Source organism: Pan troglodytes, chromosome 15 (genome assembly GCF_028858775.2).
Source record: "Pan troglodytes isolate AG18354 chromosome 15, NHGRI_mPanTro3-v2.0_pri, whole genome shotgun sequence".
Taxonomy (NCBI): Eukaryota; Metazoa; Chordata; class Mammalia; order Primates; family Hominidae; genus Pan; species Pan troglodytes.
In genome coordinates, this window is record NC_072413.2 from 85,256,564 (window position 1) to 85,283,812 (window position 27,249).

Here is a 27,249-nt window from a genome sequence, read left to right on the forward strand (position 1 = left end):
TGCTCTGGCCTAAAGAAGACCACTGCAAACAACGGATCGCTAAGGCATGTTCCACCCAACTTGTTAAAGAGCTTTGCATGTATACAGGGCCAGCCACACCAACAGGACTTCAGGAATACTGGCTACTTAACTCCTTAAGATTCAGTAGAAGAAAGAGTCTTTCCTCTGAGCATAGTCTAGCTTAAGTTCTTGTTCTGGAGAATTTCATGGTAGGTTCTAATTCTGTAAATTCTGTTTAAGAAAGCAGGAGAAAGACCAATAGAATTTAGAAAATATGTTTTAGAAAATGCTAATTATTTAAAGTTTTATGACAAGATAGTAACCTTCAGCCAGCTGATGAGTCAAATTATGTGGAACACATCATGATGGAGAAATAAGATTCTATTTGATTTTTATATCTTCCATGCCATCAAGTGATGATTTTTGTAAAATATTACAAGGCACTGACAAATTTCCCTGGATTTCTTCACTCACAAATGAACGTGCGGTTGTTGCAAGCTGACTCTGTGCCTCTTTATGTGTTTTCTACTTGGTATGCAGCGATTTCCCTGCCTCCTGTGATAGTTATTCACAGGCTGCTGCATGGTGATTTTTATATGCTTTCTTCCTGCCTTGGACCAATGAAGCAATAAATAAGGGGAAAAAAAGGGTAAGTCTCTCTAAACAGCAGAAGAGCAGTGGTGCAGGAAATAGAAAGCAACTCCCAGAAGGAGCAAATGCATTCATAGCAAATTCCACCAACAAATGAGTAGTGTCATCCAGCTAATTATATGTAATTGTCCCCTATATTGAAACAATAAATAATGTGGGAGGCCAGTGCTGCTTGTTGGGAATTACAACAACTCTATATAAATAGAAGGAAAACAAATGAGGAAAACCTGAACATAGGTGGTATATCCTGAAATTGTTGCCATAGGTGTTTTATAGTACTGCCCACTGGTATAATATCTTCTACATAAAGAATTCAGTGCCTGCATGTAGGCATACCAGAAGTGAGAATGGTAGTTGTAGATCTTCCAAATCCTAGGGTGACTCTGAGCATGCCACCTAGTACAAGTAAGCAGCCAAAACCACTGTTTATATTAGTCTTCATAACATGATCACCTGGCCAAAGGTAACAAGATATCAGAATTTCTTAGGCATTTGAAAAGGTGAGCATATTGTCTTAAAACGTGATGCAAAGTATCAGAGACCCATGTCGCTACCATAAGTGTGATGAAGACATTCATTGGTAGCCATTCATCTGTGATACCATCACTCATATGCTGAAGGAATCTTTGTGATTTAGGACCAAAAGTCCAAATGATAGCACTAAAGCCACCAGCTCAATATTATGGCAGCCAATGTTATTATAAAGCCTTAAGTCTCTTTCCTATAACTTATACAGAGCTGCACAAGTCCAAGACTTTATGGATAGAAAGGAGAGCTCTTAGCCTGTCCCACAATTTTAATGTATCTATGGCTATGTCTGTCTCTAGTCATCTTATATACAGTCTGTTTTTCCTTTGTTTAAGACAAAAACCTAAGTTCTTTCTACTTTAGGCTGAGATTATAACCACACAGTTACATAAACACAGCCAATCAACTGTCTTTATTCAAAGCAGATAGCAGAAGGGATTCCAAATTCAAGTTTATGCAGTCCTACAAGGCTAACCCCTCTAATTGTCACTACCGTGCATTTATTTTCATGACTGTCTTAGATAATCCTTAATAGTACTAATCTAGACATATTTGTTATTCCATATGTACATCCATTGTTACAATTGTTTATTTTTCTTTTCATTCTAAGATTGTGCATTGAGCTGCTAATATGCGCTAGGCCTAAGATAGGCTCTGGAGATACAAAAATAAATAAAACAACATCTTTCCTCAAGGAGCCCTGAGGCCAGAGAAAATAAACTATCTTTTTCCCTCCTCAACAAGTTAACCAAGCTTATAATAACTCAGAAATTGGAGGTAGGAGAAAGGAAGTGATATGGTTTGGCTCTGTGTCCCTACCCAAATCTCATCTCAAATCGTAATCCCCCCATGTCAAGGGAGGGACCTGGTGGGGAGTGATTGGATCATGGGAGCAGATTCCCCCATGCTGTTCTTATGATAATGAGGGAGTTCTCACAAGATCTAATGGTTTAAAAGTGGCAATTTTTCCTGATCTCTCTCTCCTTCTGCCTTGTGAAGAAGGTGCTTGCTTCTGCTTCACTTTCTACCATGATTGTAAATTTCCTGAGGCCTCCCCAGCCATGCAGAACTGTGAGTCAATTAAACCTCTTTATTTCATAAATTACCCAATCTCAAGGAGTTCTTTTTAGCAGTGGGAAAATGGACTAATACAGAAAATTGGTACTGGCAGAATGGGGTGGTCTCATAAAGATGATCTGAAAATGTGGAAGCAACTTTGGAACCAGGTAACAGGCAGATATTGGAAGAGTTTGGAGGGCTCAGAAAAAGGCAGGAAGATGAGGGCAAGTTTTGAACTTCCTAGAGACTTGTTGAATGGTGTTGACCAAAATGCTGATAGTGATATGGACAATGAAGTCCAGGCTGAGATGGTCTCAGATGGAGATGAGAAACTTATTGAGAACTGAAGCAAATGTCACTCTTACTATGCTTTAGCAGAGACTAGCTGCATTTTGCCCCTGTGCCAGAGATCTGTGAACCTTGAGCTTGAGAGAGATGATTTAAGGTATCTGGTGGAAGAAATTTCTAAGCAGCAAAGTGTTCAAGAGGTGATGTGGTTACTCTGAAAGCATTCAGTCTTATGCATTCACAAAGAGATCACCTGAAAATGAAACTTTTATTTAAAAGGGAAGCACAACATAAAATTTGGAAAATTTGCAACCTGACCATGAGGTAGAAAAGAAAAATCCATTTTTTCTGCTGCAGAAACTTGCATAAGTAAGAAGGAGCCAAATGTTAATCACCAAGACAATGGGGAAAATGTCTCCAGGGCATTTCTGGGATCTTCATGGCAGCCCCTCCCATCACAAGCATGCAGGCCTAGGAGGTAAAAATGGTTTTGTGGGCCAGGGCCCAGGGCCCTGCTGCTCTGTGTAGCCTCAGAATTTAGTGCCCTGCATCCCAGCCACTCCAGCTCCAGCTGTGGTTAAAAGGGGCCAAGGTATAGCTCAGGCCATTTATTCAGAGGATGCAAGCCCCAAACATTGGTGGCATTCACATGTCGTTGGGCCTGTAGGTGCGCAGAAGACAAGAGTTGAGCTTCAGGTGCCTCCACCTAAGTTTCACAGGATGTATGGAAACTCCTCGATGTCCAGGCAGATGTCTGCTGCATGGGTGGAGCTCTCATTGAGAACCTCTGCTAGGGCCGTGCAAAGGGGAAATGTGGTGTTGGAGACCCCACACACAGTCCCCACTGGGGCACTGCCTAGCGAAGCTGTGAGAAGAGAGCCACTGTCTTCCAAAGCCCAGAAACGTAGATCCACTGACAGCTTGCACCACATGCCTGGAAAAGCCACAAGCACTCAACGCCAGCCCATGAAATGAGCCATGGGGGCTGTACCCTGTAGAGCCACAGGGGCAGAGCTACCCAAGTCCATGGGAGCCCACCCCTTATATCAGCATGCATTGTATGTGAGACATGGAGTCAAAGGAGCTTTACAATTTAATGACTGCCATGTCGGATTTTGGACTTCCATGGTGCCTGTGGCCCCTTGTTTTGGCCAATTTCTTCCATTTGGAGTGGGACCATTTACCCAATTCCTGTGCCTGCATTGCATCTTGGAAGTAACTTACTTGTTTTTATTTTATGGGCTCCTCAGTGAAAGGGACTTGCCTTGTCTCTGATGCAACTTTGGACTTGAACTTTTGAGTTAATGCTGGAATTAGTTAAGACTTTGAGGACTGTTGGGAAGGCATTTTTTGTTTTGTTTTGTTTTTCTGAGATGGAGTATCACTCTGTCACCAGGCTGGAGTGCAGTGGCGTGATCTCGGCTCACTGCAACCTCCACCTCCTGGGTTCAAGCGATTCTCCTGCCTTAGCCTCCCAAGTAGCTAGGACTACAGGCACACCACCACACCCAGCTAATTTTCATATTTTTAGTACAGATGGGTTTCAACATGTTGGCCAGGATGGTCTCGATCTCTTGACATCGTGATCTACCTGCCTCCACCTCCCAAAGTGCTGGGATTACAGGTGTGAGCCACTGTGCCTGGCTGGCATGATTGGTTTTGAAATGTGAAAAGGACATGAGATTTGGGAGGGGCAAGGGGTGGAATGATATGGTTTGACTCTGTGTTCCCACCCAAATCTCATCTCAAATTGTAATCCCCGCATGTCAAGGGAAGGACCTGGTGGGAGGTGATTGGACCATGGGGGCACTTTCCGCCATGCTGTTCTCATGACTGTGAGGGATTCTCAGGAGATCTGGTGGTTTAAAAGTGGCAGTTTTCCCTGCTCTCTTTCTCTCTACTGCCACTTGTGAAGAAGTTACCTGCTTCCCCTTCACTTTCCACCATGATTGTAAGTTTCCTGAGGCCTTGCCAGCCATGCAGAACTGTGATTCAATTAAACCTCTTCCCTACATAAATTACCTAGTCTTGGGTAGTTCTTTATAGCAGTGTGAAAATGAACTAATACAGGAGACAACCAAAAGACATATAAATAAACTTCAGTGTATTTAATCAGCATATAGTTTATTGGTGAAATAAAATAGCAAAAGAAAATACAACAGTGTATGATAAAATGCTCACTTAAATAAAATCAATAAGAAAATTCATAGTATATTTAATTTATATGTTCTGTTACCAGAAAACCTTTTGTCTAATTTCCAATTCCACGTCAAATAACTACAGGCAGTTGGAGAGGGGATGAGGTTGCAAGAGTAGGTGCCATGGTGATCATATACTGTAAGATGGAAACCTGCAATACTTGTTCTTCTAAGTCTTCTGTTTGTTACATTTACTAGCCCATCCTGATCAGATATTTATATCCTACACAGGCAAGGCAGGCAAGTCTCCTGGAATCAAATCATCTTACCAAAAGCATATTAACATGATGTTGGCAAATACCCCAAAGATATTAGTTCAAAATCTGGGCACTTTGATTGAAATTTTCTTGTTACCAAATCAACACCAGATAGTATGCATTCTTTCTTTCTCAATATACTCTTTTCTTGGAATAGTCATGATAATGTCTCATTCCTTTACACAATTCTGATGTGGGAAGTAATGCTGTCAAAGGAGATTTTGCTTATTTGTTCAACAGATTAGAAAATCAGTTGAGAAGAATGAGAAGTCTGTCAATATAATCATTTTTTTAATTCAGTAGGACTTTTGAAAAATAAGTTACTGTGAATTCGACAAATGTTAGATGAATGCCTACCATGTAAAACAATTTGGGCAAGGCATCGAGGAGGACAGAGAATAAGAAGAAAAAGACAAAGATCAAATATGAGTGACAACACCGAGCCTGTTAATTACATAGATAGCCATAAATCTGCTGTGATACATTTCTGGAGGGTTCCTCTTCAATAATTATACCCTCCAATATACAAAAGTGCTAATATATGATAGTCTGTTATTAAAGGTTTAATTCTTTTTGCAAATATTTACTCATTTGATATGATGTAAATGAGGATCTCCATTGTAAATGTAAGCAATTTTGAAGTCAGTGGTCTTTGCTCCAATACCATTTTTATTTAACCAAAACTCTCAACTTGAGCGCTCACAATAGAGAAACAAATGGCTAACTGAAGAATCTGGAATAAAAGGGAGTGATAGGAAGAGCAAAATAAATATAACAACAGCAACAATAAAAGAAAACATAACCTGTAACTATATATTAAAAGATTAGTTACATGTAAGGTACACAAAATGCCTTGGGGAGCAGAAGTTTCTTTAGGAAGCATTTCTACAGAAGACGGATTTGGAGTTTATTTTAAAAATCTGGGGAAACACAAAATGGTAGAAGGCAATGCATGGGCTATACCCCATGTTGTTTTCCTTTGAAACATAAGCACCTTTAAAAATAGCCTGATGGACCACAAGCCCCAGGAACTAGCTGTTCATAGCTAATTATCCAAAGACTTTAAGAAGTCAAGCTGTGCAAAGTCAATTCAACTTTGCTGGTGCAGCCTGAAGCTACTTTAGTTAAACCTTAGTCGTAGTGTTTCTAATGAAAGGGGGCAACACAGAATAAAAACTGCAAGCCCAATTCGATACGAGTGAATAAAATTGCAACCAGTAAAGGCACACAACATCCAATAATTAAGACTAACAGCACTATTATTTTTCTAGAAACCTGAACCATAAAAGAGATTAATTGCTTTGTATTTAACTCAGAAAAAAGCTCATTTGATTGGGACTCATGCTTACAACTTACTCAAACAGATGTTACCTTTTGCTAATACAGAAAGGATGCTATTTTAAAAATTGAGCAGAAAACAAATTAAATGTTCATTAAAAATATTTTTGGCCAGGCACAGTGGCTCATGCCTGTAATCCCAGCACTTTGGGAGACAGGTGGGCGGATTGCCTGAGCTCAGGAATTTGCGAACAGCCTGGGCAACAGAACAGGGTGAAACTCCATCTCTACTAAAAGACAAAAAAATTAGCCTAGTGTGGTGGTGGGTACCTGTAGTCCCAGCTACTCGGGAGGCTGAGGCAGGAGAATTGCTTGAACCCAGGAGGCGGAGGTTGCAATGAGCAGAGATGACACCCACTGCACTCCAGCCTGGGTGACAGAGTGAGACTCTGTCTCAAAAAAAAGAATTTAATTTTGTTTTCATAGAATCAATATATTGAATAATATGTACACTATACCATTAAGTGAAAAATGATATAAAGGAGTCAGAAACATTGACTTGTCCTCACCAAGGCTAATCTGGCTACTGACTCAAGTGAATCCTGTCTTGACCACAACAGAGACCAATACTAAGGTCTCCCAGATGTCAGTGTTCCCCACACTAGCCACCTAGAAGCATACTTCTTGCTGAATTCTTTCATCATGGAGGTGGCAACAACTTATCTTTCTTACGAGAATAGACATGTATTCTAGATACACATTCATCTTCCTTGCCCACAGTGCTTTGCCAGCTTGTAGATTTAAAGAACATTTTGCTCACTACCATGACATCTCTTACAACATTGCTTCTGACCTAGAAACTCAGATCCACAAAGAAGCAGGACAATGGGTTGACGCCCAAGGAATTTACTGGTATTACTATGTGTCTCATTATCCAGAAGCAGCTGACCTGACCCAAGAGTGAAATGGTCTACTGAAGACTCAGATTCAGACATAACATTAGCAAGAATTAAAGATTCTGAAATGCTAGTGTCATAGAGGATGAGTCGCATGCTTTAAACAAGTAATTAATATATCATGCTATTTTCCTTATAACCATAATACATAAGTAAAGGAACCAAGGGTAGAGGTAGCTTCTCTCTCTTATAAATAATCCACTTGCAAATTTTATTATCTTTTCTTGAAAGTTTAAACTCAATTGGTTAGACTCCCTTAATTCTTAAGCATGGAATGCTGCCAGCCAATGATAGGACAATAGTTCCTCTGAGTTAAAAAATGAGATTAACACCTGATAATTTTGGGTTTCTCATGTCACAGCACCAGTAGGTGTTGCAGTGTTGGCTGGAGGATTGATTCAGTTTATCAAGAGGAAAATGAGTTGGTACTACATTATGTGATCAGTGAAATCTGGGTCTAGAACCCAGGGGATTCTCTCAGGTATCTCTCAATATTTCTATGTCCCAATACTAAAAGTTAAGGGAAAAACTGCAGTGATTCGATAAAAACAAATCCACAGAACAGTTAGACACTCTAGAAGTGGTTTGGCTCATTCCACGAAGTGAGGAAGCAAGGCCACTGGAGGTACAAAGAAAAAGTGCAATGAATAGTCTTTAAAAAGTAAAGTAAAAACTAAACTACAGCATTATTGTTAGCTACAGAAACAATGCACATGTGAAGATTATGGTAACTACGCACATATACTCACCACAGTTGTTGCAGAAATTGTGAAGAATGACTTGTGGATTGATATATAATATACCAACAATTTTCCCTTTTCAGCTTTTTGCTTATTATTTTATATGAGAATAGTTTATTGGTGATCTTTTAATTTAGTGTTTGGGTTAAAGGATATTTAAGTAATTTTGTGACTGAGCTAAAAGAAACTGACCTTGCATGGTGTCTTTGTTCTTATCTCATTTACAAAGAAAATGAGAACATCTCTATCTGCTCAAAGAAAGCCATCTTATTAGGTAGAGGAAGTCATTGTTATTTTGTTGCCTGCAGAGTAAAATATGTGTAAGATGATATGTAAGTTTGCTCAGCAGCCAAAGGGGTGGACTATGCTGGTTTACTTATTTATTACCTTCTTTCAAATTCAAATTCACCTTTCTTGACTCTATAAAAACAAGACTAGAGTTCTGCCAGCTATGCATACCAGATACCCTGGCCAATTGGCTTACTTTTAGGGTAGAAGAGCATTAGAATATTGAAGTGGTGGTGGTGGTGGGGAGATATTTATTTATTTATTTGATTGATTGATTTTGTTTATTGTTCCTGTCAGTCAGGCTCCACCCATTAGCTGTTGGCTCCAACCACCAGCTTCTTTTGGTGCTGTCCTGACCAGCTCGTTTTCCTCCCAGTTTTACTAGAGAAGGCTAGATGGTGGCCCCATCTCAGATCTTGATCTCAAGTTTTGTAGGGCCCTCTCATGAGCTTCTGAAATACCATCTGGAGATAGGTAGTGCTCCCCATCCGGAGATCTAAGCACATTCCAAAAAACCCTATTCTGAACACATAGGTCCTAGCAAACCTCAGCGAAGTGGAGCATGTGCTTAGTTGAGATGATGGGCTGTTAAATGAAGTTACCAAAATCATTCTTGAGACATGCTGCTGAATTAGCAGTGCAGAATTATCCAGATTTATCATTCCTTACTGGAATCATTTTGAGAAAGCCTCACATTAAGATGGCAGACTTACAAGACTGAAGAAGCATAAATTGGTAATCCACATGGAGTTCAGTTGCTCTAGAGGCTTACTTAGGCACATAGAGAAATTAGTGTAAATTAGATATAAAAATGTTTGTGTTAAGCCATGGGGATTTTGAAGCTGTTCGTTACTACTTATGACCTAGTGTCTCCTGATGAATATAGAAATCAGTACCAGGAGAAATAGTGTGCTGCCATGACAAATACAAAAATATGTACCAGTGGCACAGTGAACAGGAATGAGACCCAAAGGAAAAATGATGATCTATGTAATGCAATGGCAGAACATAATGTTGCCTGCAATAACTTGGGAAACAAATGTTTGAGGAATTTGCAGTGTTCGGGAGAATGATTAGGAAATAAAACTTTACTTGTGGGTGTTTATTGCTATTGTGGTTTATCATATGAAATGGAAAATGTTAGAAGAATAGATGTTCTACTCTCTTGTTTCAGACAAAAGAAGACTCGGAAGAAACAGTCTGACATATATGTTTCAAGTGTTCAGCATATATAAAGTTCTAAGGGATAAAAATTGAGGCTACAAAAATAAATAAGACATACCTTTGTTACCAGAAAGAGGTCTCAATCCAGATCCCAAGAGAGGGTTCTTAGATCCCATCCAAGAAAGAATGTGAGGCAAATCCACAGAGTAAAGTGAAAGCAAGTTTACTAAAAAAGTAAAGGAATTAAAAAACGCCTGCTCCATGGAAAAGCAGCCCCAAAGGCCACTGGTTGGCTATTTTTATAGTTATTTCTTGGTTATGTAATAAATAAAGATTGGATTATTCATGAGTTTTTCAGGAAGAATGCAGACGATTATCAGAATTGAGGGTTCCTCCCTTTTTGACATAGGGTAACTCCTGGACATTGCCATGGCATTTTTAAACTGTTATGGAGCTGGTGGGAGTGTCTTTTAGCATGTTAATGCATTATAATTAGTGTATCATGAGCAGTGAGAACAATCAGAGGTCACTTTCATCACCACCTTAGATTTGGCAGGTTTGGGCTAGCTTCTTTACCACATCCTGTTTTATCAGTAGGTTCTTTGTGACCTGTATCTTGTGTTGACCTCCTATCTCATCCTGTGACTAAGGATGCCTACCCTTCTGGGAATGCAGCCCAACAGGTCTCAGCCTCATTTTACCCATCCCCTATTCAAGATGGAGTCACTCTGGTTTGAATGCCTCTGAAACCTTCTGCTATACACAAGGTTTCATTCAGGCCTATCTGTCCAATCCTTGCCTCTGAATTCAGTCAGCTTTCCTGACCATCATATCATAGCAAGAACCAGTCAGAAGCAAATGGGTTTTCTCTCCTAACTTTTACCAGATCCCACAAAGCTTGCTGTATGCTGCCGACTCGTGTACATCTAGTAGTGGTTACTCCCCACTTCCTGAGTATACACTCTGGCTCAGTGTAACTGTCCTTGAGTACCTCATTTGGTGAATCACTTAATCAACATTGTTTCTCTACTCAGATCCCAACCAGATAGCCTTCATTACTTTGGTTATCTTTCAGAAAATCCAAAGCTCTGAGTGATTAATACCTTTTACCAGCTCTCTCTGCCTTTTCCTAAAAGAGAAATTTTTAAAAAGTAAGTTAAGTCATCCCTCTCACACAAATATAGATAACTCATGAATTAATGAGGGCATTGGTAAGATGTTTCAAACTGCTCAACTGAAGATTTGATTGATAGAAATTTGTATTGTCTACTTGTAAAAAATATTTTGCATTTCTATGAACGGGAATCATTTGCAAAGACATAGGCAGGAAATACTTGCATTACCATCAGTTTTCTGCTAGTTAACTTTCATCTCTACAGAGCTACAAATTAACCAAGTGAAATAATCCAAGGCAAAGATCACTATAGAATCAGAAAATTCGTACGTTGTTTTCTAGACAATGCCCAGCATTCTATTAAAAGGAAGTGCTGCAATCTTGTCTGCCCACTTTAAAGTCTTCCATATCTTGTCCTAATATGCCATCAATTAAACTCATCCCTCATCAAGTCACCTACCCCACAAATAGAAATACAGATGCAGATATACTAAGCAACTTACATGCAAATAAATATTTGAAGAATGGCTACGTAGAAGAGGAATTTTATATTCCACCTGTAAACCAATTTGTGAGTTAATTCATTTACTGGCATATTAGCAGGAAACAACTATATTCCTTTCCACTGCTACCATTTTAAATCTAGTCTTTCAATTTGTTTTTTCTAAATCTGTCCATAATCTTGGGCAAAGCTCATAGCTTTCCCAGTGACAGTCAGGCAATGCGTGAAGATTTTGTTGTTTTTTGTTTTTCCTGGTAATAAAATCTTGTTTCAGGCAATATGAAGTCCCTAAATATCATTCAGATTAAAACTTCTTTTCCCTAGATCACGCCTTATTTTAACTCGGAAATCTGCAGGAGGAGAAGGGTATATGGTCAATTTTACCTCTATTTTCTGCTTCTTCTCCCATTATATTTAGTAGGTGATGCTTTGGGTCCCACTGGGAGATAAAGAGAAGGAGAGATACACTTGACTAATAAGAGTTGGAATCAGCTGTGGTGCCTCATGGCATGGTGTGTTTCCATTTTCCATCCTGTGATGAGGGTGTCGCCACCTCCAACTAGCCTTTTGTAATTTCTCCAACTCTTGGTTTCCAGGAACTTACCTTTCTTGCAGAGTCATTCTAATTTCTAGTTATTCTTCTAGGAAGAGTCCCTCTCAAGAAACACAACAGGACTCTTCTCTGTGATGGCCACATCTGGCTTGGTGGAAACCAATGTAATACTCAGACTTTTCATTCCATTTTCAAAGCAAGCCCTTCTGTTTTATTTCCAGACAAGGATGTTTTAGCCACAGCTTCCTACCTTTAAGTTTTCAGACAAAAGTTAAATGCTAGGTTCTCTGTCTTTCAAACTCCAGGAAATGCCTATAAAGCTATTTGGTTCTTTTAAGGCCTCCACTTACTTGACTTGAAATGGCAAGAAGATAATAGCAACCACAGGTTTCTGAAAACGAAGTAAAAAAATTCTCACTCTGCAATCTCTTCAGCCTCTGCCAACACATTCTCTCTGTAGGGAAGGAGACATATCTTCTTCCCATCTTATGTTCATGGCTAAGGCCCCTATAACAAAAGACAGATTAACAAGAGAAAAGCATACAATTTATTTAAAATAAGCTTTATGTGAGATGACAGCCTTCAGAAATAAAGATCCTATGAAACAAACAAACGTGTGTATTTTAAGCCTAAGTTTGATGAAGTGGATAGTTGCAGAGAGTATAATTAGACAAATGGGGTATGATCTAATGGTACTAGTTTGGAGGAAACTTAGCAAGGCCTGTTTGTTCAGATTCTTCTCTGTGTCCCTGTGTCTTCAAAGGTAAATTTGTTCCTTTCCTCTGGGTATAGAGTGAGCACCTCTCACCTGAAGGTCTGATGACCTAGTTCAGGAGAAGACCAGCAATTCATTTCCAGGTCTTATGATCTACTTCAGGGGAAAATAGGGAAGATCAGAGTGACATTCTTGCTTCTGCTATTTTTTAAAATGCCAATGAGCCGTATTTGGGGATAGTGCCTCTGGAACCCCATTAACATTTGCTTGAATACCTGGGCCACAGATGATAGACCAAAGTGGAGAGAACTAGTTTGGAGCCAACTCCATTGCATGTCCTGAATGCCACACTTACATCCTAATATAACATGCTACGTCAACTTACATTAGGGTATAAATGTCCCTTGCACCAACTATTTTATTTTCAGCTGTTGGAGTCTTTGTTAAATCTCCAATACAACAGAAACAGTTGCATCTAACATCTTGTTACGTATATTGTCTCAGAGGGAAGAATGGTAGTAGGTGGTAGGCAGCTATATTTGAGCACAATACAAGGTGAGACATTTTTAAGAAAGGAAACTCTACAAATATGCTGTGGGCTTCCTCACGAAGTGACGAATCTCCTATCACTTGCAGGGTTTAAGCAGAGATAGGATAACCACTTATTCGAATGCTGCATCAGGAATTAGAAGGTTGATTTAGCTGACCTCTCGTTTTCATATTTTCTGATTATTGGCGTTCGATGGCAATTTAGAGTGTATGTATCAACATTGTTTGATTTGATTTTAATTTTAAAGGTTTAGAAAAATCCTTGTGAAATGAAATATGAGCTATCAGTTACTATTCATTCAATCACTCATTCAGAATATCCTTTGAGAGCCTAGTATATGTTAGGCGCTATGCTAGGAACTGGGGAAATTAAGAAGAAACACATTGCCCCTGTGTTCAAAGAGATGATAGTAGCAGAATAAGGAAAACAAGCAAAAATCTCTAGAGTATTTCCACTCCACATCACTATCTTGCCTACTTAAAGTTCCTCATTTGAAATGGGTCATAAACCAAAATAATTTTTTCATAGATAATTTAAAATGACAAATCACTGGCAATTTAATGTAAATCAAGTTAGCATCAGTAATTAATTCACGTGTCACATTTTATATACTAGAATGTAATTCACTTATTACATGTCGTCACATTTCAAAGAGCTGCCTGGGCCTGCACACACGATTTCCTCTGAAATGCATCCTACCTTTATGGAAGTGTTTTTTGTTTTGTTTTGTTTTCAGTCCTGGGGAAAACAGAAGGCACAGCAACAGAAATTTAGACTGAACCGCTCAGGACACAGCATGCCAAAACCCTATGCACTTTTTATTTGCAAAGTATTCAAATGCCTTTACAAGGAAAGTCGGTTAGGAAGGAAGGGCTGCCTGCAGAATTAAGAGCGAGAGTGTAGCTGTGCATTTGTCTTTCAGTTGGTTAACTGGAAATCAATTTCCTATTTTAAAAGCAGATCCATCAAAGGCAAGTGTCCAATTTTAAGCTAAGCTCTACAATATGCTTTTCAATAAAATGTCTTTCTGTCTCTTTCCCTTTTCTCATTTCAACGTCCTGTTACATATTTCCGAAAGCACGGCTTTCATACTTGATGTATGCTATGATTGTGTGGAATGAAAAGCTCTGAAAGACCACAGAGAAAAATATCACTTGCCTCCATCTCTGAGGAGAGGGCCCTTTGAATTAAGACTGATTCCACCTGAGAAGCCTGATTGAGCCTGAATTGATAATACCTTCGTGTTGTGGGTTTTCTCGCTTTATTTCCCCTTGCATTCTTTTTTATTTCAGAATGTATTGTGGGTCATTATCCACTTTTCATAGCAGCATGACTGATTAGCAAAATGCTGTGAAAGAGAAACTAAATTCTTAAAAAGAAGTATTCACTGAAGACTTACAGGAATCATACACCAATATTCTGTGCTGATTATTGGAATTCAAAGCTGAACATTGGAAACATCTAAAGGATTTAACTTTAACTCACAAAGGTTTATTTTTTTCTCTTCTTAAATGCTTAGAGCTCTTGAGACTGAAAGGTTTGCATTTATTTTTATGTTTTGACTGTTAATATTCTTTAGTTAGATCTATAACATGGCCTAGAGAAAGGACATGACAAAGACACCTGACTTTATGTAAAAAAAAGATTTTTCTTCAAAACCCTTATCTAGACCTTAACTTTCCAAAGCACATTGCCCTTTGCCCTAAGAAAATATACAAGGAAGTTTTGAGCAAACTATGGTTTAGACAACCTGACAATAGTAAGCCCAGCATAAAGAAATGGAAGGTGGATGGAAAAAGGCAATACTGGGAACAGAAACACTGCCTGTGTAGAGGCCAGATGGACCACGATTCCTGAGTTTGTAGCAGCAGTAACAGGCAGGGTCATGTAAGCAGCACACAACTGCAACTGAGGCTCATTAAATACCTACAATTTTCCAGATATAGGTGTAGGCCCCAGCATAAAAAGGTGAAACAAATGTACTTCCTTCTCTGTTTACAACTGTAAGATAATATGTAGCATGCCATAAAGAACTGGGTATAAAATCCTATAGGAATAAATGGATATTGAAGTACTATGTGAGAAAACCCAAATGATCATCAACTATTAAGTGGAAAAACATAAACGTAGTATATCTATGCAATGGAATATCCCACAATGGACATATTCAGCAATGAAAAGGAACCAACTACTTATATGTACAATGACATGAATGAACCTCAAACACATTATGGTAAGTAAAAGAAGCCAGACACAAAGGACCACATATTATATGATTCCATTTATGTGAAACATTCAGAAAAGGCAAATCCATAGGGGTAGAAAGTAGATTATTGATTGTCTGGGGTTAAGGTTGGAAATAGGGATTAATTGTCAGTAAACATGGAGGATTTTACTGGGGTGATGAGAATAGTCTAAAAGTGGTTTATGGTAATGGTTTATGGTATCTGGTAAAGTTACCAAAGCTCATCAGATTATACACTTAAAATGGTCAATTTTATGATGGGTGAATTTTACCTCAATGAATTTGTTTTAAAATAAATACTACATGAGGTGAGGGCAAGATGCAAATCGTAGATGAAAGGAAGACTTTTCTTTCCTATGGCTGCTATGGCTGCTATAACAAATTACTACAAACTCAGTGGCTTAAAAAAATACAAATATATTCTTTTACAGTTCTGGTAGCCAGAATTATGAGATCAGTTTCACTGGGCTAAAGCCAAGGTGTCATCAGAACTTATTTCTTCCCAAGGCTCTGAGGGGAGAATCCATGTAGTTGTCTTCAGTGCCTAGTGGCCTCCTGCATTCCTTGGCTTGTGGACTCTTCTTCTGTCTTCAAACTACATCACTTCAATCAGCTTCATCTTTACACTGCCACCTTCTCTGAGTCTTCATGCTCCTACATCCCGCTCATAAGTACTCTTGTGCTCACATGGGCCCACCATGATAAACTAGGATAACCCTCCCCTTAATTTAATCACAACTGCAAAGTCCCTTCTGTCATATAAGGTGACATTTTCAGGTTCCAGGAATTATGATGTACAAGTATTTGGTGGAGTGAGGTGTTTTTCAGCCTACTACGAGACCAACGTGATAGTTAATTTTATGTATCAGATTGACTGGGCCATGAGGTATGCAGGAATTGGTCAAATATTCTTCTGGATGTATCTGTGAGAACGTTTCTGGATGAGATTGTCAGGGCTGAGAACACAATAATACTCCAGACTATGGTGCATTGATCTGCTGAGTACTTTGCACTGAAGGAGATGGGGAGGACCTCAGAAGCAAGGTCTCTCCCACCCTCCCTCATCCTTTCTTCTCCCTTTTATGCAGAACATAGAAACTAGAATTTCTCTTCCCAAAGCAAGCCATAAAACCTAGAAAGGTCAATTTCTGACCTTCCCCCACCTTTCTGTGGGGAAAATGGTCATATAGAAATTCTCTGACTTGTCTTGCCTGCAAGTAGGTTGTAAGACCCTTCTTCCAGATGAGTCCCACTCTATACTTGGAGGCCAAGAAGAATCTGAACAGACAGGCCTTGCTGTGTTCCCCCTTCAGTTTATTACCAATAGATCATACCCTTTTTCTCCAAGCATGTTTCTCTACTTTTTTCATCAGACTTTGCATAAAAATTCAGTTTTCCCCTGGTTTTGGGTCTTCATTTCTGAAACCTCCTATGTCACATAAATTTTGACTTAAAAACCTAGTATGCTTTTCTCTTGTTAATTTGTCTTTTGTAATAGGAGTGTAAGACATGACCCTTGGAATGAGTGAAGGAAAGTTATTACTTTTTCTCTCCTTCAGGATTAACATTTAATCAGTATGCTGTATAAAGCCGATTGCCCTCCTTAATGTACGTGGGCCTCATCCAATTAGGTCAAGGCCTGAGAAGATCAAAAAGTCTGATCTCCCCCAAGCATGATAAAATTCTTCCTGTCTGATGGCCTTCAAACTAGGATATAGGCATTTTTGTCCTTAACTTTGGATTTGAATAAAAACATCAATTGTTCCTTTGTCTTGAGCCTGCCAGCCTTCAGACTGGAACTGCATCATCAGCTCTCTTTGTTCTCAGGCCTTCAGACTCAAACTGGAACTAAACCATTAGCTCTCCTAGATCTCCAGTTTTCTGACTCATCCTGTAGATCTTGGGACTTGTCAGCCTTCATAATCATGTGTACCAATGCCTTACAAATATGTAGATTTATGGTAAGGTTTTGGTTCTGTTTCTCTGGAAAACCCTGGCTAAATAGCCAACATTTCAAATGTGATGTATTCTGAGTTAGATTGTAAAGGATGGGTGCTTTTCTGTGAGGAAAAGTGAGTAAAGTCATTCTGAGTAGAAGGAATGGTATCAGCAAATGAATAGAGAGGGAAAACTGTTATCGATGGGAGTATCACAGAGCTCAGCCCTCTGACTTTTGTGTTTTCTGTCTCTATACTCATTTCCTATGTTATCTTATCCACCCTGTGTCTCTAAATTCTTCTGCACTATGATGAGTACAGTTATCTTATTCACATTTTTTTATACTTACAGCCTCAACCTCTCCCATGTAATCAAGATGTGTAAACTTAACAGCCTACCTGACCTTGCTACTTGTATGTCTAGTAGGCATCTCAAACTTAATAATGCATTTCAACCAGATTTTTTTATTCCCTCTCCCACTCACCAAATTGGCTTCTGTCACAATCTTCTTCTTAATACACGTTGCCACCATTCATCCAGTTTCTTAAATTCTGGCTTTGTCTTTAATTTTTCTATTTTCCTCAACTTCATATCCAATCCCTCAGTAAATTTTCTTGTTTCTACCTTCAAAATATACACAGAGCTTGACCACTTCTCAATATCACTACTTCTACCATCCTTTCGTGACCAACAATCTAACATCTATTTTCTCAGTTATTTCAATGGCTTCATACTGGTCTACATGTTTCTACTCTTGATTCTTTATATTATTTTTTCCACAATGCATCCAGAATAATTAAACATAAGTCAGATCATGCCATACACTTCTTCAGAATTTTTCTTGTGGTAGACTCCACAATGGTGGCCAACAACATCACTCCCAAGTCATCTTCATGCTTTTATGTGAATCCCCTTCCAAGAAGTGTACTAGGACCAATAAAATGACATGATGATATTCTACTTCAAAAATAAGATTATAAAAGACTGTGGGTTCTGTCTCAGGTCTCTCTCAGTCTCTTTCACACACACACACACAAACACACAAAACCCACACTCACTTTTTCACTCTCATATTACTTTTTTGGGGGGAAACCATGGCATGAACAGCAGTCCTATGGAGAGACCCATGTGCAAGAAGACAAAGCCTCCTGTAAGTATCCATGGTGAGACACAGCCAAGTCAGAGATGACTGCATCCTTGGCCAACATCTCGATAGTAGCCACATAAAGATTCTGAGCAGAACTACCTAACTAAGCTGTCCCCGATTCCTGACTCACAGAAACTGTGAGATAAATAATTAAAATTAAAATTAAATGTTTGTGGTTTTAAGCTGCTACATTTGGAGCATTTTTTAATACACATGTAGATAATGAGGTCTATGGTAAATTGAAAAACAATGCCTCTAGATGGTCTATTTGGAAAATAAAATACTTGAAAAGGTGAGGTTTGTCTTCTAATGTTTTCCATCTCTAATGGCTTTTTGTTAATTTTGAAAAACTAGAAGTCACTTTTGAACTATTTTGGCTGAAACATACACCATTTGGAAGAATACTATTTCAGTAATACTTAAAATGCAGTCATGGAATAATTGTCTACTCAGTTTGGTGGCTTGGTTCTCATACATGAAATTTATTTCTGAGAAGGGTACAAGTGAATTGGGAAACTAAGAGGTCATTTTTATAATTAGCTGCAAGGCAAAAATGTGACAATCTATGGCCATTTATTCATTTATTTCTTCCTTCAATTGACAATGTGTATGGAGCAGCTATTCTGGGACAGACACTGAGATCAAGTAGTTACCAAGGCATAATCTATACCCTTAAGGTAGAAAGATATAAGAAGACAGACGATTTTAAAACATCACAGTAAATGCATGCAATAGTAAATTATTCAGTGAAAAAGCCAGTTTTCATTAGGGTCAAAGCAATATAGGGACATCAATTTTTTAAATTGCAGAGTTGATTTTTCAACACAAAAACTCATAGTCATGCTGGGAAAAATCAGCACTTTGTTAGATTTCTGTGTACTTACATTATGGTTCAGTATCATTTTCATTTTGAATTACACATGGCAGGCTAGGAAGAAAACTGTTGACTTCTTAGTGCTTGTGGCTTCTAAGATCTGAATCTGGCAATAAGTATGTGATAAGAATAAGTCTAAGTTGTGTGGGAATATGTAGGAGATATGGGTAATCACTCTACAGAGACCAACATTATGAGATGTGCATAAGCTATGTTATTCTAAGGAGCAGGAAGTAGTCAGTCAGGGATTTGTAGAAGGTCATTCTAGGCATGTGAAACATGGGCAACCAAGAGAAACATGGGAATAGTCAAAAGCTTAGAATAGCTGGGCAGTAATCAAAGAATAATATCGACAGATGAAACCTGAGGGGGCACAAGGGCCAGATAAACTAGCAGGGGTATACAGCAGATGTTGGGAAAGTTGCATTTTATCCTGAGACCCATGGGGAATCTTCTAAGTTAGAGAGCAATTCAATTTGTGTCTAGGGAAAAAGGAACTTGCTACATGGCATAAAGAAAATATTGGGGGGACATGGAAGGAGGAGGTGGGGAAACAATTACATTGCAATAATCTAGAGAGCTGTATAACATGGTTGTCTTGTCTAGAGTAGTAGCAGGAAAAAAAATGGAGAAAAGTAGACAGATTCAAAAGATACTGTGTAGCTTTAAGTGAGAAAAGTTGGCAATTTAGTAGAGGTGAGATGGGAGTGGGTGGGGCAAGAGTCATGTATGTTATCCATGCTTCTCACTCATGCAATTTGGAAGATGTTTGTACTAATCCTTAAGGTAGAGAACACAGGAGGAGTCATGGAATTATTATATAGATTTTCTAACTTTTCTATTCATGTCATGCGAAAGTTAACATCAGGCTAGTCTTTTAAAAGTGTGATGTCCAGGTTCATAGAATTGTCTTAGTACTCTACCGTGTATGCTGGGAGGGGAGCAAACAATGGGGAGACAAAACCAGGAGGCCACTGAAGGACTCACAAGATGGCCACTGCAGTAATGTCTTCCAGCGAAGGTGACAAAATGAACACCATAATGGCAACACTCATCTGTAGAACTGGAATGTGACTAATTACCTTAATGTGTAGCTACTTGAGCGCTATTTCCGTATTCCATTTATTTGTGTCTTCCCAAGAGGTGAAGACTAAGTTGAATCTGTCATTCACTTACATACAGTCATGGTGTTTCCATATATATCATGACAATCTTGTTTTCTGATACTTATAAAATTGGTATACTGTATGCCATCTTCTAAAGAATGCTTGTTTCCTTTATTATCATTCTTATATTTATCTATGAATTTGTGTATAGATATAATTCATTCATTTTCTCAATGCTGCATTATTCTATTGTGTTAATATAACAAGCCTTTTTTAAATTATTATTATACTTTAAGTTCTAGGGTACATGTGTACAATGTGCAGGTTTGTTACATATGTATCCATGTGCCATGTTGGTGTGCTGTACCCATTAACTCGTCATTTATATTAGGTATATCTCCTAATGCTATCCCTCCCCCCTCCCCCCTCCCCACGACAGGCCCCAGTGTGTGATGTTCCCCTTCCTGTGTCCATATGTTCTCATTGTTCAATTCCCACTTATGAGTGAGAACATGCAGTGTTTGGTTTTCTGTCCTTGCGATAGTTTGCTGAGAATGATGGTTTCCAGCTTCATCCATGTCTCTGCAAATGACATGAACTCATCCTTTTTTATGGCTGCATAGTATTCCATGGTGTATATGTGCCACATTTTCTTAATCCAGTCTATCATTGATGGACATTTGGGTTGGTTCCAAGTCTTTGCTATTGTGAATAGTGCTGCAATAAACATACGTGTGCATGTGTCTTTATAGCAGCATGACTTATAATCCTTTGGGTATATACCCAGTAATGGGATGGCTGGGTCAAATGGTATTTCTAGTTCTAGATCCTTGAGGAATCGCCACACTTTTTTATCCACTCATCATGAATTGTTTCCGTTATTTTGCTGTTGTGAAAACTTCTCTTATGAGCAATCTTTGTCATTGTTCTGGCTGTTTAAAAACAAGTAATTTTACATTTGCAAACAGGGTCAAGACATACACAAATGTTCAACTTTACAAAATGATGAAAAATTGTTTTTCACAGTAGTTACAATCTCCGTAGTGGTTATACCAATCCCACCAACATAGAATAAGAGTTTCCCTCCTTGCCGGGTCTTGTTACTTTGAGATTTTCTTGCATCTATGTGCAAACACTGGCTTGCCTAGTTAAGCCTGGATGGTTGCAGTTAGATCCTGCAGATTGGGATGATTGCTGGCTCATGTCCACTGGCTTGCTCACCCCAAAGTATGGTTCATGCTGTAGTTTCTGCTACTGTTGTGGCATCTGGAGTCCCTAGGAAGTGCCCAGAAGAGCCAGGGAGTATTTGCAGGAAGTTAAAGCTACATGGACCAATCTGACCAGTGAGAGACAGAAGAGAAGGAACCTGAAGAAAAACACTTTTTCCTCAACCCTAAGGATTATTCTGGAAAATCAGTGTTTTTAGTCAATTCATTGCATTCATGCAGCCTCTTTAGATTCATTCCCCTTACCAAATTTTAGACATTTTTAAATTATTATTTTATTTTGGGCCACAAATAAATTCTTCCTCCTTGCCACACTTCTGTTTTTCCTTCACACATATATATCTGGGATTATATCCATTCATGAAGCATTAGCACATCAAATTTTCTAGGGAACTCAGGCTAAGCACTGGGTAATCTTATTCTTCTTTAGTATCCTGACTATTTTTGGATTTTGCTTTTGTATATTACTTTTGCCAGTAACTTGCTTTCAAACCTTATGATTGTTTTTATGGAAATTACATAAAATTTATGGAGCAGTATAGGGAGAAATGACAATTACAACCTTATAAATTAATGTCTAGTCATGATCATGGTATTTATCACCATTTCTTTAGGTCTTCTTTTTCAATTTGCTGCAAAGTAATTTTTTAATGATTTTTGGGCCCTTTAATTGCTTTTCTTACTGTATACTCTGTTCTTCATAAATTATATATTTTTTATGTTGTATTTCGTTTATTCCTTATAGTGATTATTTCATTTGTTACTATTATCACTCACTACTATCAGTACATTCAAATAATTATGCTAGGTTATTGCATGATATACCATTTTTTAAATATTTTAACTTTTAGGTTCAGTGGTACATGCGCAGGTTTGTTATGTAGGTAAACTTGTGACTCAGGGCTTTGGTGTACAGATAATTTCATTACCTGAGTACTAAGAATATTACCCAATAGTTTTTTTTTTTTCTGAACCTTGTTCTCCTCCCACCGTTCTCCCTCAAGTAGGCCCCAGTGTCTGTTGCTCTCCTCTTTCTATCCATGTGTTCTCATTACTCAGCTCGCACTTATAAGTAAGAACATGCCATATTCGGTTCTCTATTCCTGCATTAGTTTGCTAAAGATAATAGCTTCCATTTCCATCCATGTTCCTGCAAAGTACATAACCTCATTCTTTTTCATGGCTGCATAGCATTCCATGGTGTATATGTATCACATTTTCTTTATCCAGTCTACCATTGATGGGCATTTAGGTTGATTCCATGTCATTGCTATTGTGAATTGTGATGCAATAGACATGTGTGTGCATATACCTTTATCACAGAACAATTTCTATTCCTTTGGGTATACACTGAGCAGTGGGATTGTTGGGTTAAATGGTAATTCTGTTTTTAGTTCTTTGAGTAATCACCACACTGCTTTCCATAGTGGTTAAACTAATTTACACTCCCACTAGCAGTGTAGAAGCATTCCCTGTTCTCTGCAACCTCACCAGCATCTGTTATTTTGAACTTTTCATTAATAGCCATTCTGACTGCTGTGAAATAGTATCTCATTGTGGTGTTAATTTGCATTTCTCTAGAAATGCATATGATTTTTGTATATTGACTTAATAGTCAGCCATCATTCTAAATTGATTATTATTTATCAGCTTTATAGTGTATTTTTATATGTGGTCAATTTATTATCTATAAATAATCGCAGCAAATTTCACTGGCAAAACTCAGCTGAGCATAGTGTTCTCTTCATGGAAACATTGATGAAGACTTTTGATAGTGATGGAAATATTCATAAGTTACGTTTCTTTTCTTTTTTTGAGACGGAGTCTCACTCTGTCACCCAGGATGGAATCCAGTGGCAAAATCTCAGCTCAACCCAATGTCTGCCTCCTGGGTTCAAGTGATTCTCCTGCCTCAGCCTCCTGAGTAGCTGGGACTACAGGGGCCCACCACCACCCCTGGCTAATTTTTTGTATTTTTAGTAGAGACAGGGTTTCTCCATTTTGGCCAGGCTGGTCTTGAACTCCTGACCTCAGGTGATCCACCTGCCTGGGCCTCCCAAAGTGCTGGGATTACAGGCATGAGCCACCATGCCCAACCCCTAAATTATGTTTCTTCTTGATTTAAACTCCATGTGCTATATTTGTCCAGGAATTTAACAATTTTATTTAAATTTTCTAATTTATTCAAATTAGAAAAAAAGCTGGAAAATATGCTGAACATCCTAGCAATACTTCAGCGTAATCCTCTGTAGTTTCTAATTACATTAACTTTTAAGTAATTATTATTTTTTTCAGCTACCATCTATATATCAGGCATTGTATGTATTACATAATGCAGTCATAGATCCAACCTTAAAGAATCTTACAATTCTGTCCAAAAAGGATAAGAAATGCACCTCAAATAACTAAAATTCAAAGTAGGAGCTGGTATATTATCACTGAATGACACAGTTAGTGCTGAGGGCATCTAGAGGAAAGATGGATAACTGTCAGATAAGGGGGTTGGGAAGACATCAGGAATGCTTGTATATGGATTTCCTACTGCAATCACATAGCCCAGGTTTAACGGTTTCATCATAATCACTTCCAGACTGTGATGAACATTCACCAACAGAATAGCAGCAATGATGTCATGTAAGTGAAGCTCCCTGGCCTCTCTGGGCTGGGAAGATGTATGGAGATGGGCTAGCAGCAAATGCAGCCAAGCATCTCTTTTAAGAAGAGCTGGCTTAAGCCAAATGTGAGCAGAGTTGACCAAAGCACTTTAATAAAAGAATTAAACAACAAAAAGTACAATTTATCTGCAGACTCCCCAAAGAGCAGGTTGATGCTTACAGATTCATTATTTGGAGTAAAGGCATAGAAAATGGCAAATAACAAAGTGAACACGATTTAATTATTGTTTAAAAAAACTATTAACTATTGATTTATTCCCATGTTGCAGGCTCCCTTTTATACATTTTATAAATAATTTTTCGTTTTTGAGATGGAATTTCGCTCTTGTTGCCCACGCTGGAGTGGAATGGCCCAATCTAGGCTCACCACAACCTCCACCTCCTGGGTTCAAGTGATTCTCCTGCCTCAGCCTCCCAAGTAGCTGGAATTACAGGCATTTGCCAGCACGCCCCACTAATTTTGTATTTTTTTTAGTAGAGATGGGGTTTCTCCATGTTGGTCAGGCTGGTCTGGATCTCCCAACCTCAGGTGATCTGCCTGCCTCAGCCTCCCAAAGTGTTGGGATTATAGGCACGAGCCACCATACCCGGCCTATAAATAATATTTTATTTTGATAAAAAGGGGGCAGATATTATCATCTCAGTTTTTTAAACAAGCCTATCGTCATGATTTTTAGTTGCCAACCTGGGAAAACAACTCTGCTTAACTTAACCAGCAAAGGAGAACAGCACGAAGGCTGGAGAAGTTACCCTGGAAAATGGACAGAAATCAAGGGAGTCTAAAAGCAGGAACCATAGCAAAGGCTACACCATAGGAATGGCATAGCAGGACCCCTCTGCTCAACACTTGTTCTTCATAGCTCTAGACAACACCCCAGCGACCACTGGACACTATGCAATGAATTCACTATTAACCGCTCCTTCATCTTGGTGACACTGACTGAAGATTCAGAGTCCTAGATGGGAGCCTGTGTCTCATCCATGCCTGACTGTGAATAGGTGTGAGAAAGGAGAGACTTTTGTTCCCCTTCAGCTCTCCAATTGAAAACAGTTTCCTACTTCCCACATGGACTTCCAGAAATGGATATTCTTCCCAATCTAGAAAGAATTTTAGATACTCATGGGCATGCCACTGGATCTAATTTCCAAGGTGACTTAGCTAATGAGCAGAGCTGTTGTTTTTCAGGCTTTGGTCTATCTGAATTAAAACCCCATGATCTTTATTTCACTGAGTCATCAGTGTTGATAAATACTACAGAAAAACTTAAAGAATGTGTATAATTTTTACAGGAAAGTAGTAAGGATAGGCCTGCCATTGAGCACTTATCCTTTGGAACAGAATGCTGAGCAAAACAAAGTGGGAGATATAGTCTTACATCCTTAGAGTTTACAGCTTAATTAGGGGCCACATAAGAAAAAAGCCTGCTGATGGATGGTGTTATCACTACCTAATGAGTGTCAGTGCTAATAAGAGACAGGACATTTAAAATAAAGAGATTACTATGATAGGGAACTGGTTTCACTTATTCTTGGCTTCACTTTCTCTTACAGGAAACCTTACAGGAGGGGTACTTGGGATTTAGATCTACAGGGGACAGTGTTTTAGGCAAAGGAGGATTTGTTTATGCAAAAGAACATGTAGACACAAATCTATTAGACCAGGGGTTCCCAGTGAGCATTACCAGCAAGCATTACCCCCTTAGCTCCACCTCCTGTCAGACAGGCAGCAGCATTAGATTGTCTTAGGAGCATGAACTCTATTGTGAACTGCACATGTGAGGGGTCTAGGTTGATCTTATTTAGATTCTCCTTATGAGAATCTAACTAATGCCTGATGATCTGAGGTGGAACAGTTTCATCCCAAAATCATCCCCCACCCCTGTCCATGGAAAAATCCTTTTCCACAAAAACAGTCTCTGGTTCCAAAAAGTCTGGGGATTGCTGTATTAGACTGTAATGCAGAAGAACTTTCTGGATTAAGTGCACGACACCATAAAGGGAATAAAATAATTGGTCATTATAGTCACTGGATTTTTAACTATAAACCAAAAACTAATCATCAGATTAATGGTCAAGGTTTTGGGGAGTCAGAGAGTAACTGCCAGCTCTTTCAGTTTAAAGGAATTTATTTTTTGGAGGGAAGGGCACAGACTGAATACCAGCTCTGCAGTGATTAGCAAATAAGCATGGAGCAAAGGAGAACCAAGCATAGTGCCTCCAGCTACAATGTGCTCTCAAGCAGGTTATCGACCCAGCCAGCAAGATGCTGGCTAATAAACAGCATGGAGAGATTTGGGCAAAAGTCAGTTGTGAGAGGTCTGAAATATAAACAAACTCAAACTGTGTTTTGTGGCTTCAGGATAGAGTTCCATTTACACTGGCTTTGACCTTATGAGAACATAGTCAGTGGCCTTGCAGCAAAAAGAATCATGCTCCCTTCTGAAATGAAGCCAAGAATCATGCTTCATTGAAGAATTATAAAGCAAATCCTACACCAAGCCTGCATCCTAGTGATGCGTCCTTCAGTCCTGCTTATACCAGCTGGTCACCTGGAAGAGAAAATCTCTAGCTGGGCCAATGACTCTAACATGAGTATTGAAGCCCCATTATCATCAAGGTGAGGAAGGCTTCATTCCTTTTTGACTTATTTAACATAAATATCCTTACTTCTTGGTAGTTCTTTGTTGACGATTCACACAATGACAAGCAGATGTGGGTATGTCGAGAGAACGATAAATTATAATACATCTCAGAGGTTATTAATTTCCCATTCAGCCTTCACATACACACTCTTATCGTACCTTATATCTACTTTCTGTCCTTTCCATGCACACACATGTGCATACATACACACCTTTCATCCCTTTGCTTATATGACCCTCTCAGTGACCCTCACAATACTGGCTTATTTCCAGTTTTAAATAGAAAGTTTAAATGTCACCTTCTGGGACCTGTCTAGCTCATGTAGGTTAGCTCTCTCTATCACAGCATCTTGGTTATTTCCCTCAGAATACTTATCGAATACTTATATTTATTTACTTATCTCCTTGATTACTTTGTGCCTGTGCTTCTAGGTTGTTAACTCAGAATCCAGTGATCACGTCTCTCTTATTTATTTCCGCATATGTAGTGTCTAGCAGTGTCTGGCCTATGAAAAGCACTCAATAATTACTGGTTGAATATACAAATGAATGAAG

General features: G+C 38.7%; 1 long non-coding RNA gene across 1 annotated transcript in view; it reads left to right on the forward strand.

Moving 5' to 3' along the window:
• Positions 1-27,249, forward strand: part of LOC104002126 (uncharacterized) — a 227,019-nt gene that overhangs the window by 20,570 nt on the left and 179,200 nt on the right. The window lies entirely within an intron of this gene.